We start from the raw sequence: 19,280 nt of genomic DNA, 5'->3' as shown, positions 1-19,280 counted from the left end.
GTGACTTGGTTTTAACCAAAAGAACATGCCAAAGGCCCTAGCCAGTTTGGCTCAGTGGATAGAGCATCAGCTCCTGGACTGAAGAATCCCGGGTTCATTTCTGGTCAATGGCACATACCTTGGTTGCAGGCTCCCCAGTATGGTTGTAGTACATACAGGGGGCAACCAATCGATGTCTCTCTCTCTTTCACACATCAGTGTTTCTCTGTTTCTGTCTCTCCCTTCTATGTCTCTAATATATATTGATTATATATATATATATATATATATATATAGAGAGAGAGAGAGAGAGAGAGAGAGAATATATATATATATTGGAATGAAAAAATATCCTTAGGTGAGAATTAACAAACAAACAAAAAAATATGCCAAAGGTGATAGGATATCTGATGATAGGTTGGTTACTCTAGCTATTTATATATATATATCCTAAAACATTATCTATGCTAATAAAAGCCTTAGGTGACCCTTTCACCCTAGTGCAACACCCTCACATCATCACAAGATGGCCACCCCCACATTGTCACAATATGGCTGCCCCACATCATCTCAAGATGGCTGCCTCACTTCATCACTAGAGGCTACCACAAGATGGCTGGCAGAGGAGGACAGTTGTGGGTGATCAGACCAGCAGGGGAGGACAGTTGGGGACAAACAGGCTAGTAGGGGAGGAGAGTTGGGAACAAACAGGCCAGCAAGGGAGGGCAGTTGGGGGTTGACCAGACAGGCAGGAGAGGGAAGTTGAGAGCAAGATCAGGGCAGCAGGGGAGGACATTTGGGGTCAATTGGGCTAGCAGGGTAGCAATTAGGCATCAATCAGTCCAGCAGGGGAGTGGTTAGAGGGCGATCAGACTGAATGGTTAAGAGCCAGCAGTCCCATTCAGCATAACCATTATTGCTTGTCTCATTTTCGATTTTTGTAAATATATTTCCAGTAGGACATGATCTCACTCATCTAGGAGAAATGGTGAACAACATAGACTGAAGAACAAGAACAGACATAGAGATAAGGAGCCATAGATCAGACTGTTGGACTTCAAAGGGAGAGTGGGGATAAAAGGGAGAGATCAACCAAAGGACTTGTGTGCACACATATGAGCCTAACCAGTGGTCAAGGACAATATGGGGGTGGGGACATGAGTGGGGAGGGGTGGGGGACTGGAATGGGGAGGTTGAGGACAAATATTTGATATCTTAATCAATAAAGAAATTTTAAAAAAAGAGCCAGCAGTCCCAGATTGTGAGAAAGATGCCCCACTGCCCATTTAGGCCTGATCCCTAAACTGGCAGTCAGACATCCCCCGAGTGGTCCCAGATTGAAGAGGGTGCAGGCTGGGCTGAGGGACATCCCCCTCCCTGTTCAGGAATTTCATGTTCCAGGACTCTAGTATATGTATAATATGTATTTATGTTTCTTATCAGACCCAGGCCAAGGCCTGCTGGTCTTGAGGAAGCACACTTCAACTTCTGTATGGTAACTGCTTATGGAAAGGTTTCTGTATGCAGCAGGAAATTATGAGTGTCTTCTAAAACCAAAGACAGCCTCCAATCGATAATTAATAAAAAGCTGGAATCTTCAGTCACACAACTGCAAGGATCAGAATTCTGCCAACAGGAGAAATGAGTGTGGAAACAGATTATTTCTTACTTGAGCCTCCAGGTAAGAATGCAGTCTGGTGAACATTTTTATTGTATTGTAGGCTTTTGAAACCCTGAGCAGAGAAGTAAATTAGTTTATGCCCAGACTCTTGACCCAGAGAAACTTAGTTAATAAATATGTGCTGTTTTTTAAACATATTTTTATATAAAAGAATATTTTAATTGTTGTCCTTAGAAACTATTAAGACTATACATGATTTGGAAATGAGAGTACACTAAACAGTGGCCAAAGAAGAATGGTCTGCTCTATACCTTCTCTTTTGTCTGGTCACTCAGAAATATAATGTTATAAGCTATGATTATTATTGCGTGTCTTCTCAGATTATTCTTATCCATGTATTCACCATAGTCTAATTTCCTTTCCACATACATTTGAGAGCCCTTTTTCACATATTGATATGCCACATCCTCTGAAGTCTGGTTGGAATACTGAAATTCTGTGCCATGTTGTCTTTTGACTAATGTCACACATTTGGCATGCTTCATTGACTCCTGATTTTCACATCTTATTTGTTGCTAGAGAAACTAATGTGACTTGGTTTTTCCCTTCCACATGTCTCATGTGCAGTTACTTGGGCGAGTTGGTCAGGACCCTGACCAACTCGCCCAAGTAACTGCACATGATTCCAAGATCTTTCGAGAACTAAGTTGCTTTCTATTTCAGACTCATGTATTGCAAAGTTACAAAGCACCTGCAATACAGATCTTTAAAACATTGCTTCTACTTTTCCTACAATCTAAGTTTTAGTCCTTTCCTGATGCTCCAGCCAGAAGCTCTGGGCCAGGAGGTCACTTCTTGACCTTAAGTATTTTTTTTTAATATATTTGTATAGATTTCAGAGAGGAAGAGGGAGAGAGAAATAAAAACATCAAGGATAAGAAAGAACCATTAATCAGTTGCCTCCTGCATGCCACACTGGGGACTGAACCTGCAATGTGCCCTGACTGGGAATCAAACTATGACCTACTGGGTGATAGGTCAATGTTCAACCACTGAGGCACACTGGCCGGGCTACTTATGTACTGTTTTAAGCTGCTACATTTGTGGTGATTTGTTGTAGAGCAATGAAAAACTAATGTCAAATAAAAAAAAAAAAAAAAAAAAAAGGAAGCCCAAACTGCTTTGGCTCAGTGGATAGAGTGTCAGCCTGCAGATTCAAGGGTCCCAGGTTCAATTCTGGTCAAGGGCATGTATCTTGGTTGGGGGCACATCCCCAGTAGGGAGTGTGCAAGAGGCAGCTGAATCAATGTTTCTCTCTCATTGATGTTTCTTTTTATATATATATATTTATTGATTTTTCACAGAGAGGAAGAAAGAGGAATAGAAGAGGGTGGGGTGGGAACCTGGTGAAGGGGAGCAATTGAGGGGGGGAAGAGGATCACATTTGTAATAATCTGAACAATAAAGATTTATTTAAAAAAAAAAAAAAGAAAGAGGAATAGAGAGTTAGAAACATCGATGAGAGAAAACGATCAATCAGCTGCCTCTTGCACACCCTTCACTGGGGATGTGCCCACAACCAAGGCACATGCCCTTGACCGGAGTCAAACCTGGGACCCTTCAGTCCGCAGGGCGACATTCTATCCACTGAGCCAAACTGGTTTTGGCTCTCATCGATGTTTCTAACTCTCTATCCCTCTCCTTTCCTCTCTGTAAAAAAATCAATAAAATGTATATTTTTTAAAAGAAAGAAAGAAGGGAAGAAAGGAAGGAGAGAAGGAAGAAGGAAGGAAGGAAGGAAGGAAGGAAGGAAGGAAGGAAGGAAGGAAGGAAGGAAGGAAGGAGGGAAGGAAAGAAACTAATGTAATAGCTAATAACTAATGCACATCAGAATTTAGTCTGTTGAACACCTCTTCTTTTATCTCAATAAAATAGAAATCAAATCTTCACATTTATCTGTAACTTTATTGATCTACTAGGGGCCCAGTATATGAATTTGTGCACCTTGATGGGAACTGTGGTCTGTGAGGCTGTGGTGGGCACAGAGGTGAGTCTCAGCCCATCCTTTGTGCCCCTGCCTGGCCCCTCCTCCCGCTGTGGCCCCCAGTCCCCTGTCTGCTGGCAGTCCCGTTCTCACCACTGCTCCCACACGCTGATAGTGCCAGCCCCACTTGATGGCCGAGTGATCAGGACCTGCACCGGGCACCAGCAGTGAGTGTGAGTGGGGCAGCTCCAGCAGAAGGTGCGTGTGCCCAGCGGGACGACTGCACATGGGAGCAAAGAAATTTCAGTAACCACCAGATGTTTGCCCTGATGACAGCAACTGGCACCCCACCTTGGTCTGGTGCCCCGTTCATCTGCTCCACCATCCCTCCATAGTTTATACCCACCATGTTCTGTACTCTGTTGCCTGTAGTCATGCCCGCCATGTTCTGTGCATGCCCCCTTCACTTCATAGTGACATGTTGTTCCATTGTTCGGTTGTTCTGTCATTCAGCCTATTTGCATATTAGGGTTTTATATATAGAGATTCCTAGTAGGCTTAAGCTGACCCTATGTTGATCATTATGAGTCATTTCCTCCAAATCAATCTTTTTTGTTGTTTGTTTTTGCTTTATAGTCATCCTATCTAAAATAGAACCAATTTAATAAGCCTTCAGTTTATTCCACATTTCCTTTGGTACAGCCTTATTAATTATTCCAATCTACACAGTCTCTCTTTATTGAACCTATGATTAGTATATTGCTACAAAATTTAGTATTCAATTGTTCTTAACAATTATATTGTTTCTCCAGCAAAACTGTAGATACTCTATTTGTCTTACAGGTATTTTTTTTTTTTTTTTAAATATATTTTATTGATTTTGTACAGAGAGGAAGGGAGAGAGATTGCAAGTTAGAAACATCGATGAGAGAGAGTCATCAATCAGCTGCCTCCTGCACACCCCCTACTGGGGATGTGCCCGCAACCAAGGTACATGCCCTTGACCGGAATCGAACCCGGAACCCTTCAGTCCCCAAGCCGAGGCTCTATCCACTGAGCCAAACCGGTTTCGGCTGTCTTACAGGTATTTTTATATTTCCTAATAGCATCAGGCAAAAAGGAGATGCTCATTAAACATCTCTTGATTGATAAGCATGGTGTGGTATCTCAGATGTTCCTGCTAACAACTTATCTGCCTGGATATTGCAGAATTATAAACTTCCCCTGCACCAATTTCCAACCTCCAACCTCCCCTGCTCTGGGCTGTTTAAGTCATCCCAAAGCCCCAAACTAAAATAACCTCTGGGGGGAAAATTAGGTCTTATGTCAAAATCACTTTCAGGGTTAGTTCTATTTACAATCACTATGTGACATAATGTATCCCCATGTCAGAGGACACATCCATTTTAATACACAGAATTAGTCTTTATACATAAGTTAAATCAGAATTTCAACATATCTTCTACAAAAAGAATAATGGAATGGATAGTTAGGTAATCATAAAAATAAGGAGGAAAGAAATTTCTTTTTTTTTTTTTTTTTTTTTTTGAAAAGAAATTTCAAAGATCCTTCTAAAAATACAAACTTTGGAAAAAGTCTTTCCAGGGGTAGTTCCAAGATGGCTGACAGGTAAACACCTAGCTGCAGCCGCACGCAACAATTTCAATAAAATACAACTAAAATATAAAATGGACATTACCCAGAACTACAGAAAAGTTGACTGGCTGGAAATTCTACAATGAGAAGCAAGGAGAAAACCAGAAGGAAGCGCAGAGGAGCTGGAAAAGCTTAAGGTACAGAGACACGCAGCGAGCATGGAGAGGACGGAGCCGAAGAGGACGGAGCCAGAGAGGACGGAGCCAGAGAGGAAGGGCTGGGCGGCTGAGTGCATGGCTGGCATTCCCTAGCAGGAAGGAGATAAACGCTCCAACTGTGCTGGGCCCCACTTCCTACTGCTCTGAACCCCAGTTCTAGGCCAGACCCCGGGGACCCAGGCTCACACAGTGGGAGCTGGGCGGCGAGGCGAAACCCCGGGGGAGTGGCAAGAGGAGATCCCGGCAGCGCGCACATTACGCGCAGAGAAGGGACGGTTGGCTGTGCAGCGGGATTCCCCTGGTGGGAAGGGGCTCCAGACTGCTCTGAACGCCACCTCCAATCCCACTACCAACTGAACTGAACTCCAATACCGAGCTCATTGGGGGAGAGCATAGGCTGTTTGGCAGCATGCGAAAATCGAGGGCACCTTTCTCTCAGAGGCACTGGCAGCGAGTACTGAAGGACCCGCATAGGGCGGGGCTGACGGATGCCAAAGCTGCTGGCTCCACCCTGAAACCCCACCCCATCTAAGCAGAACACAGAGACTTTTAAGGCTACCAACTCAGGAAAGCTGCGAAAATGCCGAGACGAAATAGATCACAAACGAAAGAAATGGAGGACAAATAGCGACTGGATATAGAGTTCAAATCTACACTTAGAAGGTTTTTCAAGAATTTCCTAGAAAAGATGGATAAGACCCATGAGGATATGAAAAGGGATCTACTAGAATTAATAAGGAATCAACAAGAAATGATAAGGGATCAACAAGAAATAAAGAATACATTGACTGAAATAAAAAATATTATACAGAGTCCTAAAAACAGAATGGAATATCACAAGAATCAAGTCAAAGATTTGGAACATCAAGAGCCAGAAGATACTCCTCCGCAGAAACTAGAAGGCAAGAGAATCCAGAAAATTGAAGATAATGTAAGAAACCTCTGGGACAACTTCAAGCGAACCAACATCAGAATTATGGGGGTCCCAGAAGATGAGAGAGAGCAAGATATCGAAAACATACTGAAAGAAATAGTGACAGAAAACTTCCCCCACCTGGGGAAAGAATTAGACTTACAAGTCCAGGAAGCGCACAGAACCCCAAACAAAAGAAATCCAAAGAGGACCACACCAAGACAAATCATAATTAAAATTCCAAGCAAAAGACAAAGAAAGAATATTAAAAGCAGCAAGGGCAAAGATATCACTCAGAATCGAAGATCAGATAAAGAGCTTCACAAATAAAAAAAAAAGCTAAAGGAGTTCATCACCACCAAACCAGAATTATATGAATTGCTGAAGGGGGTTCTTTCAGAAGAGAAAGTAAATAAAGATAAAAATTATGAACAACAAATATGTAACTATCAACAAGTGAATCTAAAAACCAAGGAAATTTTTTTAAAAAAATCTGATGAACAATGTTAACTGTTGAATATAATAGAATCAGAGGTATGGCGCCCCCACTCAGCCACTTGAAATGGGCATGCCTGGGCACCCTGGAGGCTGCGGTGGTGGTTTCCTGAAGCTCTCCAGGCTCTCCCAGCTGTTCTGGGCTCCCGGCCCCCGACCTTGACTGCCAAGGAGGTTTTGTAGCCCCGGGGGACCCGGGGACTCTGCTACATGGGGGTGATGGCACGTGAGGAGTAAGGGGGTGTCCAAGAGAGGGACAGCTTCCTGTTACCTTACAACCTGTCCTATGGCTACTTCCTGGCCCATAGGCCACTGCGGCCAGTACACCAGTGCCTTTGACATAAAGCCCTAGGCTTCCTCACTAGGGGCCCAGTAGTACCATTTTCACAGGAGATGGGGACACAGGAGAGGAATTTGTCCCCCGTCACTAAGTTACTGAGGTGGTCACCTCGCAATGCCCATCCTGGCTGAGAGCTCCAAGGAACAGCCCTTGGCCCACCCTGAGGCCATGTGGCACTAGACATATTTTGTAAACGGGATTCAGGGACCTCTATTCTGGGAGGGACACATAAAACTAAAATAAACTGCTTTACAATGTAAAAAAAAAAAAATAGAATCAGAGGTATGGAAGGGGAGTGAACTGATGATTCTTGGGGAAAAGGGGAGAGGAGGATGTGGGAAGAGACTGAACATAAACTGTGCACCTATGGATGAAGACAATGGGGGGTGGGGAAAGGGCAGAGGGTGGGGTGGGAACCTGGTGGAGGAGAGCAATGGTGGGAGGGGAAAAAAAAAAGGAACATTTGTAATAATATGAACAATAAAAATTTATTTTTAAAAAAATACAAACTTTGGCCTTAGCTGATTTAGCTCAGTGATTAAAGCATAAGTCCACAGACTGAAGAGTCTCAGTTGCAGGCTTCATCCCTTTTCAGGGTTTTATACTTATTGAAGGTGTGTGCAGGACGCAACCAATCTATGTGTCTCTCTCACATTGATGTTTTTCTGTCTCTCCCCTTCCTTTCATTTTCCATAAAAATGAATGAAAAAAATATCCTCAGGTGAGGCTTAACAAATAATAATAATAATAATAAGAAGAAGAAGAAGAAGAAGAAGAAGAAGAAGAAGAAGAAGAAGAAGAAGAAGACTTTGTTGTAAGTAAATAAGAATGTGTCTATATTTATTGGACACCAATCGATTTAGGTTATGATTTTATTAGCCATAATTTTAAACCAGTCACTTCACATTCCTAAAACTCTTTCTAGCAGCAAGCAGCCAGAATTCTTGGAATGATATATAAAATGTTGGCATTATAAACCTTTGCAGCCAAAATCGGTTTGGCTCAGTGGATTGAGCGTCAGCTTGTGAAATAAAGGGTCCCAGGTTCGATTCCAGTCAAAGGCACGTACCTTAGTTGCGGGCACATTCCCAGTGCGGGGTGTACAGGAGGCAGCTGATCGATGTTTCTCTCTCATTGATGTTTCTAACTCTCTATCCCTCTCCCTTCCTCTCTATAAAAAATCAATAAAATATATTTTTTAAATAAAAAAAGTCAACTTCTCTTTAAAAAAATAAAATAATAAACCTTTTGCATTTTACCTCAAATTGGAGTATATCTGACAAGATAAAATAGCAGATAATTCAGGTTTGGCTTTATGCCTTAATAAAAACTAATTAGACCCTAACCAGTTTGGTTCAGTGGGTGGAGCATCAGCCTATGGACTGAGGGGTCCTGGGTTCGATTCTGACCAAGGGCGCATGCCCAGGTTGTGGGCTCCATCCCCAGTAGGGGGTGTGTAGGAGGCAGCAGATCAATGATTCTCTCTCATCATTGATGTTTCTCTCTCTCTCTCCCTTCTCTGAAATCAATGAAAATGTATAAAAAAATAAAATAAAATAAAGACTAATTATATTATCCAAAAGTGAGTTATTGCTATAAGCCTGTTCATTTTCTACAAAGACTATGAGGGAATAAAGCCAAACATTTGTAAAAGTATATTTTTTAATTTATTTGAGAAAGACAGGCAGAGAAAGAGAATCACTGATGTAAGAAACATCCATCAGCTGCCTCCTGCATGCCCCCTAATGGGAATCAAGGCCAAAACATGCCGGGCATGTGCCTACTCAGGAAACCAAACCAGCAACCTTTCGGTGCATAGAACCATGCTCATTCAACTGAGCCACACAGGTCAGGGTTGTAAAAATCTATTTATAAAACAAACAAACAAACAAACAAACAAAAAAACACAGAAGAAAACACAAAACATAACTTACTTGAAAAATATTTTGACCATTCATATTGGAGAAGATGCTTTCTGTCTCAATATCTCTCACACACATAATTGAAAATTTCTGCTTATCTTTTATTTACATAAGCCTGTTTGAAGAATTTTTACATTGTAAAAACATTGAACCAATCACCTGCCATTTTAGCTTTAAACCAGTAGGGACTTACTGCTTCCTTTTGAAAATAACTTTGTTAAAACAATTGTTACACCTGGAGCGGCCGGACCCCGAGCAGCAGGGCCCAGAGCAGCTGGTTCGGGTGCGGCCAGGCCCAGAGCAGCAGCAGCCACGCCCGGAGCAGCCAGGTTGGGAGCAGCAGTGGCCAGACCCGGTGCAGCTGGTTGTGGAACAGACCAGAGCAACAGAGGCCAGGCCCAGAGCAGCCAGGCCCGAAACAGCTTGCTCCTCGCCTGCCTCCGCCCCAAGGCTGCCTCTCAGACATGGCTGGAAACTTTTGCGGGAACTTGAGGGTCTGCTGAATCAAATGAGGAAGGCTTAGATCTGGATGTGTTGAGTTAGTATAGCGCTGGGGTGTTGATCTGTGAGTGCCTTGTGTGGGGCCTGGATGAGGTTGGTTGATCTATTTGGAAATGTCTTTTGTGTGAAGTGTATCCCTGAGCATGTGGAGGTATTATTGATTTGAGAAAATGCTAAGTAACTGATTTACTATCTGAAAAATTTAAAGTTCTGAAAGTTTAAGGTCTCTTGCCAAAAAGAGGTTTTAAAGCTAACACCTTAATTTTAATGGAGAAAGGGAATGACAAGCCCTTCCCACCCAGAACAGGTAATCCAATTCCAACCAGCAGCTATGTTTAAACAATGTATCCATTTACACTTGAATGGCTACGCCTTTAGATAGCCTAAGGGCAAGTTTACATGTAAACAAGTTTGCTCTCGATTCCCAGGGCAGAAAAAAACAAGGTTTAAAATTATTAGATTTTAAAATTTATTCTTAGAAGTGTAAAAGTTTATTAATTAAAAAACAACAACAACAACAAAAGGAGATTGAAAAACCTGATGAGCAATAATAGCAGTTCATTGTAGTAGAGTCGGTGATATGGGAGGGGAGTTCTCGGGGAAAGGGAGGGAAGAAGAGACTGAACATAAACTGTGCACCTATGGATGAGGACAATGGGGGATGGGGAGGGGGTGAAGGGTGGGGTGGGAACCTGGTGGAGGGGGGAAGAAATGAGGAACCTTTGTAATAATATGAACAATAAAAATTGATTAAAAAAAACTAAAAACAAACAAACAATTGTTACAATTCTAAATTACAGTCTATGTATAAAGATAATGATAATGTTAACTTAGTGGGATGTATTGTTACTTACATTTCTTTACCATGGAATTACTTGAATTTCCATTTCTTAGATGGTGTTTAGTATTCGCTGATCCTGACTTGCTACTAATACCTATTGTTCAGTCTATACTAAAGGCAAAGTATTTAAAATAGAAATCCAAAAGTTTGAAAACAATCACTTCCTTTATTAAGAACTAGAGGTCCGGAGAGAAACCAAGATGGCAGCATAGGGTAGACACCTGAATGCAGCCTACCACAACAATTTTGAATTTAGAACTGGAAAACAGGGGAAACATCGCCCTGAAGCACCAGATGGCTGGCTGAGAGGAGGCTCTACCATTTGGGAAGGAGAGAGAAGGCACTCTGTGAAGGTGCGGTGAACTGCACATGCAAAAAGGCGGCTGCCAGACTTCGCTGCTGGCTTGCTTGGGAAGCACAGAGAGGGCGGACCGAGTTCACTACTGGCTTACTCCCTGTGCATGGAGAGGGCGGACAGCTAATGCAAGGCTAGCTTTCTTGTTCGGGAGGAAAACAGAACCACCCTATAGCTCTGATAGATGGCCCCAGACAGGGAGAGGCCAGACTGTCAGGCAGTGGGTAGAGATCTCTTGGAGGTGTGTGAAGCCAGCAGCCATTATTGCGGGACTAAGAAGCCAGACCCTCATAGGGAGGGGCTGATCAAAGCTTGTCTGAACCACCCTGAGACTTCACCCCATCCAAGCGGAACAGAGAAAGAAGCCCTTCCAGTGGCTAGTTTTCTCATTCAACACGAATAGGACTCTTCTAGGGAGGGACAGACAGAAATTCAAAGTTTGTCTATGCCTATACCAAAGAGGTGCACCAGTCTGCAACCAATCTTGCAGGATTCACCAATGCTTGTCTGTGCCACCCCGAGACTCAACCCCATCCAAGTGAAATACAGAAAGCCTCCTAGCTGAGACACTTCTGATCCTCATAGCCAATTGGCTTGGAGATCAACGCTTCCCAGTGATACCAACAACAAGCAAGGCTTAACAACAAGACTGCACACACAGCCCACAAAGGGCTACACCACGACTGTCCACCTCAGGTAACTGGGAGGCTGACTCACTGAACCATATAGGACACCTTAGCACACAAAGCCACCCTACCAACTCAGGGAAGCAGTGAAAATGCCAAGATAAGGAAACAGATCACAAACAAAAGAAATGGAGGACAAAAAGTGACTGGATATAGAGTTCAAAACTACGCTTGTAAGGTTTTTCAAGAATTTTCTAGAAAAGGCCAATAAAATAAACGAGACCTATGAGGATATGAAAAGGGATCAACTAGAAATAAAGAATACATTGTCTGAAATAAAAAATATTATACAGAATCCTAAAAACAGAATAGAAGATCGCAAAAATCAAGTCAAATATTTGGAAAACAAAGACCCCGAAGACACTCCTCCACAGAAGCAAGAAGATAAGTGAATCCAGAAAGCTGAAGATAGTGTAAGAAACCTCTGGGACAATTTCAAATGAACCAGCATCAGAGTTATGGGGATCCCAGAAGAAGAGAGAGAGCAAGATACCAAAAATCTATTGGAAAAAATAATGACAGAAAACTTCCCCCACCTGGGGAAAGAAATAGATTTACAAGTCCATGAAGCACACAGAACCCCAAACAAAAGGAACCCAAAGAGGACCACATTAAGACACATCATAATTAAAATTCCAAGAGCAAAAGACAAAGAGAGAATATTAAAAGCAGCAAGCGAAAAAACAATTAGTTACCTATAAAGGAACACCCCTACAATTGTCAGCTGATTTCTCAACAGAAACCATGCAGGCCAGACGGGAATGGCAAGAAATATTCAAGTTGATGAATAGCAAGAACCTACAATCAAAATACTCTACCCAGCAAAGCTATCACTCAGAATCAAAGGCCAGATAAAGAGCTTCACAAATAATTAAAAAAAAAAAAAAAGCTAAAGGAGTTCATCACCCCCAAACCAGAATTATTTGGATTGCTGAAGGGGGTTCTTTAGGAAGAGGAAGAAGATAAAGATAAAAATTATGATCAACAAATATGTAACTATCAACAAGTGAAACTAAAAGCCAAGGGAATTAAAAAACCTGATGAACAATATTAACTGGTGAATATAATAGAATCAGAGGTATGGAAGGGGAGTGATCTGACGATTCTCAGGGAAAAGGGGAGTGGGGGGTGTGGGAAGAGACTGAACAAAAACTGTGCACCTATGGATGAGGACCTTGGGGGTGGGGAAAGAGCAAAGGGTGGGGTGGGAACCTGGTGGAGGGGAGCAATTGGGGGGATGGGGGAGGAACATTTGTAATAATCTGAACAATAAAGATTTATTAAAAAAAAAAAAAAAAAGAACGAGAGGCCCGGTGCACAATATTCATGCATGGGGGAAGGGGTCCCTCAGCCTGGCTGCATCCTCTTGCAGTCTGGGACCTCTTGGCAGATGTCAGGCCCAAACTGGCAATCAGGCATCCTTCTCGCAATCTGGGACACTGCATGCACCAATGACCATACTTTTCATACAGGTGAAAGGCATCTTGCTCTTGTATGGGCAGCTACATGTTTTTGCCCTGATTATAAAAAGTAGTACATAACATAATCCCTCTGTGGCAGTGGTACCATTTTGTCCATCTTATGGGTGGAAAAAACTGAAGCAGAGAGAAGTTAAGTAATTGACTTTGTCACATAGTTATAAGTGTCAGAATCAGGGCTGGCCACAAAATGTGCAAGCCAAAGTCCATGCATGTAATTGCTGTATCATCCTCTGGGGCTACAGGCAGGTGAGGCCATCAGTGGGACCTCAGCTGGCACCCACCTTGGCTAGTGGCCTGGTGCCACCCCAAGTCAAGGGCAGCTCCTGCATTAAGAGTCTGCCCCCTGGTGGTCAGTGCGTGTCATAGCGATGGGTTGTTCCACCAGTTTGGTTGATTTGCATATTAGGGTTTTATTATATAGGATACATTAGATAATTATTTAGTGTCTTGCTCATATTTTGTCCTCAGTAAATATTTGGAGAATTAAAAATAGCCAAAAAGAGCACAAAACTGGGATAGTTAATTACAAGAAGACCTGTCTTACAAGAAATGCTAAAGGAAAATTTTCAGACTGAAGGGCAATGACACCAGATAAAAAATTAGTTCTATAGGAAAAAATTAAGAGCACTGGAAATGCTCTTTTTAAAAAGACAACAGATTGTTCAATACAAATATTACAATTCTCTATTTGGGGGATGATAACTTTTGTGGTTTTAAAATACTTGGCAATAATACTACAAAGAATGGATGCAGTAAGTGGAAATATACTATAGTGTTATATGATTCTTACATTATGTGTAACTTAGTGGTTTGTGGTTGTCTTTCATCTTTAAGCTGGCAATGACCAGTCAAGTCTTCCTCATGTACATCACTCTGCCTCTGCCTTCCTTGTCCTCACATTAGGACCCTTGTGATTACATTGGGTCCTTGTGATTAATCCAGAATAAAGTCCTTATTTTAAGGTCAACTAATTAGTAACCTTAATTCCATCCACTACCTTAATTTCTGGGGATTAGAATGTGGACTTCTTTATGAAGTCACTATTCTTGCCACCACAATCCATGTGTTACATATTACCAACTCACCCCCTACATTATTTCGAAAAAAAAAATCTCTGACTTCCTATCATCTCATTTCTTAGCTATTTCAGTATATATATTTATTTGTTTAATCTATATATCTTATATGTATTTTATTGATTTCAGGGAGGAAGAAAGAGGAATAGACAGAAACATCTATGATGAGAGAGAATCATTAATCAGCTCCCTCCTGCATGGGCCCCCACTGAGGATCAAGCCTGAAACACAGTCATGTGCCATAACAGGAATCAAACTATGACCTCCTGGTTCATAGGTTGATGCTCAATTACTGAGCAACACCAACTGAGTATCAGCATATATTTTTAAAAGATAAGAATTATTTAAAAGGAGTCCTAAAGAGCCCTCGCTGGTTTGGCTCAAAGAATAGAGAACATCAGCCAGCAGACTGAAAGGTCCTGGGGTTTGATTCTAGTCAAGGGTACATGCCCAGGTTTCAGACTTAATCCCCAGTGTGGGGCATGCAGGAGGCAGCCAATCAATGATTCTGTCTCATCATTTGATCTTTCTCTCTCCTCCTCTTTTTTCCTCTTTGAAATCTATCTACCTATCACCTATCTATCTATCATCTATCTATCATCTATATTAAAGGAAGCTATAAAGAAAAAGAGAAGGAGGAGGAGGAGGAGAAGGAGGAGAAGAAGGAGAAGAAGGAGAAGAGAGAGAGAGAGAGGGTGAAGGGGAAGGGGAAGAAGAAAAAGGAGGAACCCTAGCTAGGAAGCTATGAATGGTTAGAGTATGGTCCCAATCCTCCAAGTTTTCTATTTCAATCCCAAGTCAGGACACTTATAAGAATCAATAAATAAAAATAAATAAATAAGTAAGTAAATAAGTAAGTAAGTAAATAAGTAAGTAAATAAATAAATAAATGAAATCATCTTTAAAAAAAAAAAAGAATCAGTCAAAACTGTTTTTGGCTCAGTGGATAGAGCGTCGGCCTGCCGAATGAAAGGTCCTAGGTTTGATTCCAGTCAAGGGCATGTACATTTGTTGCAGGCACATCCCCTAAAGGGGGTGTGCAGGAGGCAGCTAGTCGATGTTTCTCTCTCATAGATGTTTCTAACTCTCTATCTCTCTCTCTTCCTCTCTGTAAAAAATTATTGTAATAATATATATATATATATATATATATATATATATATATATATATATATATATGAATCAATCAATGGATGCAGAAAGAAGTGGGAAAGCAAATCAATGTTTCTTTCTTTCTCAAAAAATAAAAATTATTAAAAGAAAATAATTTCTTCAAATCATCCAATACCCAGTAAATATTTAGAGATCCCTTATTCTGTCATGATTTTTTAAAAATTTTTGCAGTTTGAGGATCCAAGATGGCTGCTTGGGTAGACATCTAACCGCAGCAGCACACAACAATTTCAATGGAATACAACTAAAATGTAGAGTGCACATTGCCCAGAGCTACAGGTAGTCAACTGACTGAAAACTCTACAACAAGAAGGAAAGAGAAAACCAGAAGGAAAATCAGAGGAGCTGAAAAAAAGCCTAAGCTACAGAGACATGTTGCGCGCCCGCGGAGAGGTTCAGCCAGAGAGGAGGAGAGGGCTGGGTGCTGCCTGGCGTTCCCTAGCAGGAAGGAAATAAAACCCCCAGCCTGGGCTGAACCCCCGAACCGGCAGCGCTGAGCCCCAGTTATGGGCCAGACCCTGGGGACCCAGGCTCCGGCAGGGGGAGGCGGGGCTGTGAGGCGGAATCCCAGGGGAGCAGCGAAAAGCAGGGCCCCTGGAGTCGCGCGCACATTGTGCGCAGAGGACTGAATGTTGACTCTGATGCTGGATTACCCTAGCTGGAAGAAACAAAGCCTCCGGCGGCGCTGAGCCTCAGTCCAGACTGCTCTGAACCCTAGTTCTAGGCCAATCCCTGGGGACCCAGCTCAAGCAGAGGGAGATGGGGCTATGAGGTGGAGTCCTGGGAGCGCGGCGAAAGGCCGAGCCCCCGGAGTCGTGCACATTGCTTGCAATGAAGTAATGTTGACTCTGATGTGGGATTGCCCTGGAGGGAAGGAAACAGGAGCCCCGGCCATGTTGAGCCCCAGTTTCGACTGCTCTGAACCCCAGTCCTAGGCCAGACCCTGGGGACCCAGGCTCAGGCAGGGGGAGAAGGGGCTGTGAGGCGGCATCCCAGGGGAGAGGCAAAAAGTGGAGCCCCCAGAGTTGCGCACACTGCGCGAAGATGCACACAATGCATGCAGAGGACAGAATATTGACTCTGATGCTGTATTGCCCTGACGGGAAGAAACAAAATCTCCGGTGGTGCTGAGCCCCACTCCCAACTGCCCTGAACTCCAGTTCTAGGCCAATCCCTGGGGACCCAGGCTCAAGCAGAGGGAGACGGGGCTGTGAGGTGGAGTCCTGGGGGAGCTGCAAAAAGCGGAGCCTCCAGAGTCGCGCACACTGCGTGCAGAGGACAGTCTGTTGATTCTGATCCTAGACTCCCCTAGCGGGAAGGAGAAAAAAAAGCTCCAGACTGGAGGAACGCGACAAGGAGCAGGAGCCCCTGCCGGACACCCGCCAGCCGGGCACCAGCAAGGAACTGGGCGATGGGGCCCCCAGGGGGGTGGTGCCCCTGAGCCTTCAACCATTGAGCGCGGGCAACGGAGCCAAGGCCAGGGGCTGCTTCCTGGGTGGCGCCGACCCTGGCAACAGGCTGAAGCAGCACAGGAGTCCACGGAGAACAAAGGGGTGCCACAGTCCAACCTGCTGAGCTCCCAAGACAAGGAGGAAGAAACCAAAGAAGTTCTCAATGTGAAGAAATCAAGTGAGAGCAAAAGATAGTAAAATTATTTAAGAAAGAATACAAAGAAGATCTTGAAAAATCAAAGACTAAGTCAGAACTCACCTCACCAGCCAACATTGCAACATAAATGCGTTAAAAAAAAAAAAAAAAAAGGACCGACTGTTGGAACAATGGCGGCCAGGCCTAGAGTGGCCAGGCACAAGGCAGTGGCAGCCGGCCCAGAGCAGCAACGGCCAGGCCCCAGAGCAGCAGCAGCCAGAACTAGAGCATCAACAGCCAGCACTGGAGCAGCCAGACCTGGGACAGTGGCAGCCAGGCCTGAGGCGGAGGCAGCCAAGCCCAGGGTGGCCAGTCCAGGAACACCCAGACCCGGAGTGGCCGGGCCCGGAGAAGCTGGGCCCAGAGCAGCTGGGTTGGGAGCAGCCAGGCCCAGAACAGCAGTAGCCAAGCCCAGAGCATCCAGGCCGGGAGCGGCCAGGCTCAGAGCGGCTGGGCCTGGGGGAGCCGGGCACAGAGCAGTCGGAACTGGTGCGGCCAGGTCCGGAGCAGCAGCTGCCAGGCTGGGAGTGGCCAGGCCCTGAGCAGCCAGGTCTTGTGCGGCCAGGCCCAGAGCAGCGGCTGCCAGGCTGGGAGCGGCCAGGCCCGGAGCAGCAGCTGCCAAGCTGGGAGTGACCAGGCCTGGAGAGGCCGGGCCCGAAGCAGCCGGGCCCAGAGCAGCCGGGTCTGGTGCGGCCAGGCCTGGAGCAGCAGCAGCCAAGTCCAGAGCAACTAGGTTGGGAGCGGCAGTGACCAGACCCGGAACAGCTGGTTGTGGAACGAACCAGAGCAACAGAAGCCAGGCCCGGAGCAGCCAGGCCCGGAACAGTCACTCCTCACCTGCCCCTGCCCCACGACTGCCTCTCAGACATGGCTGGAAACTTTTGCGGGAACTTGAGGGTCTGCTGAATCAAGTGATGAAGGCTTAGATCTGGATGTGTTGAGTTAGTATAGCACTGGGGTGTTAATCTGTGAGTGCCTTGGGTGGGGCCTGGATGAGGCTGGTTGACCTATTTGGAAATGTCTTTTGTGTGAAGTGTATCATTGGGCATGTGGAGGTATTATTGATATGAGAAAATGCTAAGTAACTGATTTACTATCTGAAAAGGGATTTACTATCGAGGAAAGGGAGGGAGGAAGAGACCGAACATAAACTGTGCACCTATGGATGAGGACAATGGGGAATGGGGAGGGGGCGGAGGGTGGGGTGGGAACCTGGTGGAGGGGGGAAGAAATGAGGAACCTTTGTAATAATATGAACAATAAAGATTGATTTAAAAAAAAAAGCAAAAAAAAATTTTTGCAGTTTGTTTGAAAAAGAACTTAAGTGAAATCTATAAATGGCATTGAATAATTGTCTATTAAAAGAATGATATTTCTGAGGATTTCTAATATTCCTTTAAATTATTTTAATTTCAGGTATACTTTTGCTTAAATACATACAAACATGAAGGCAGATCTAAGTTCCTCAAGTGTATGGTTGTCATATATGTATAAAATAAAATATTCTTGAAGCAAACTTGTAGACCCAATTTGGGAAACATACTTCATGTATTATTCTCTACATAGTTCATTTTATATAATTTTTAAATTATGTTTTTATTGATTTTAGAAAGAGAAGAGAGAGGGATAGAGAGATAGGAACATCCAGGAGAAACATCACTGATAGGCTGCCTCCTGCACACCCCTTAGTGCAGATTTAGTCTGAAACTCTGGCATTTGCCCGGACCAGGAATCAAACCAGTGACCTCTTGGTTCCTGGGTTGATGCTCAACCACTGGGCCACACCAGATGGATCTACATAGTTCATTTAAAGTTAGCTATATCATGTCCTTTGAGAGTTCTTCATTAATGCCTAAAACTGATGCTTAATATTCTTATTTAATTACCATTATTCAGTAAACAATTAGCTCACCTACTATTTTCCAGTCACTTTCTTAGGTAGGAAAACCAAAAGGCGAAGAAAACTTGACCAATGGCTCAAAGTGAATTTTTCAAAAGGCTGTGTATTATCAGAACAACTGGAATGTAAGTTCTTGGAAGATGGGAAGCAGTTCTTATGCATCTTTATATTCCCCCAGGGGCCTGAGTGCTTTTATAAAGTAGTATTCAATCACTGTTCAATAATTGATTAGACCTGAATGTCTATATTTTAGTCTCTCAGTCAAATTTGGCAGGAAAGCCAGGAAAGACCATCCCTCTGTCTTTCTCTTTAGAATGAAAAGGAGAGTGTGCATGCTTATGTGATGGCAATTACAGTGAAGGGAAGGATGCTTGGAGATAGAATGGTGTGACAGCCACTGTGGCAAATATGAAGCCAAGCAAGTAATAAAACTGACCTCATTGGGGGCAGCTCCTTACCAGTCAGTATAATAAATGGATAGCTATTATGGGTCAACAGTGATGGATGGAATTTGCTCAAAATAGTACAACACATTCAGCTCTTTGGGGACCA

General features: G+C 43.6%; 1 pseudogene; it reads right to left on the bottom strand.

Moving 5' to 3' along the window:
* Positions 1-1,895: 1,895 nt before the first annotated feature.
* Positions 1,896-2,375, bottom strand: LOC118722945 (annotated as a pseudogene).
* Positions 2,376-19,280: the final 16,905 nt, after the last annotated feature.

This window comes from Pipistrellus kuhlii, unplaced genomic scaffold, assembly GCF_014108245.1.
Source record: "Pipistrellus kuhlii isolate mPipKuh1 unplaced genomic scaffold, mPipKuh1.p scaffold_m20_p_2, whole genome shotgun sequence".
Classification (NCBI taxonomy): Eukaryota; Metazoa; Chordata; class Mammalia; order Chiroptera; family Vespertilionidae; genus Pipistrellus; species Pipistrellus kuhlii.
Note: the sequence above shows the minus strand (reverse complement) of the source record. Positions and strands in the feature narration are given on the sequence as shown.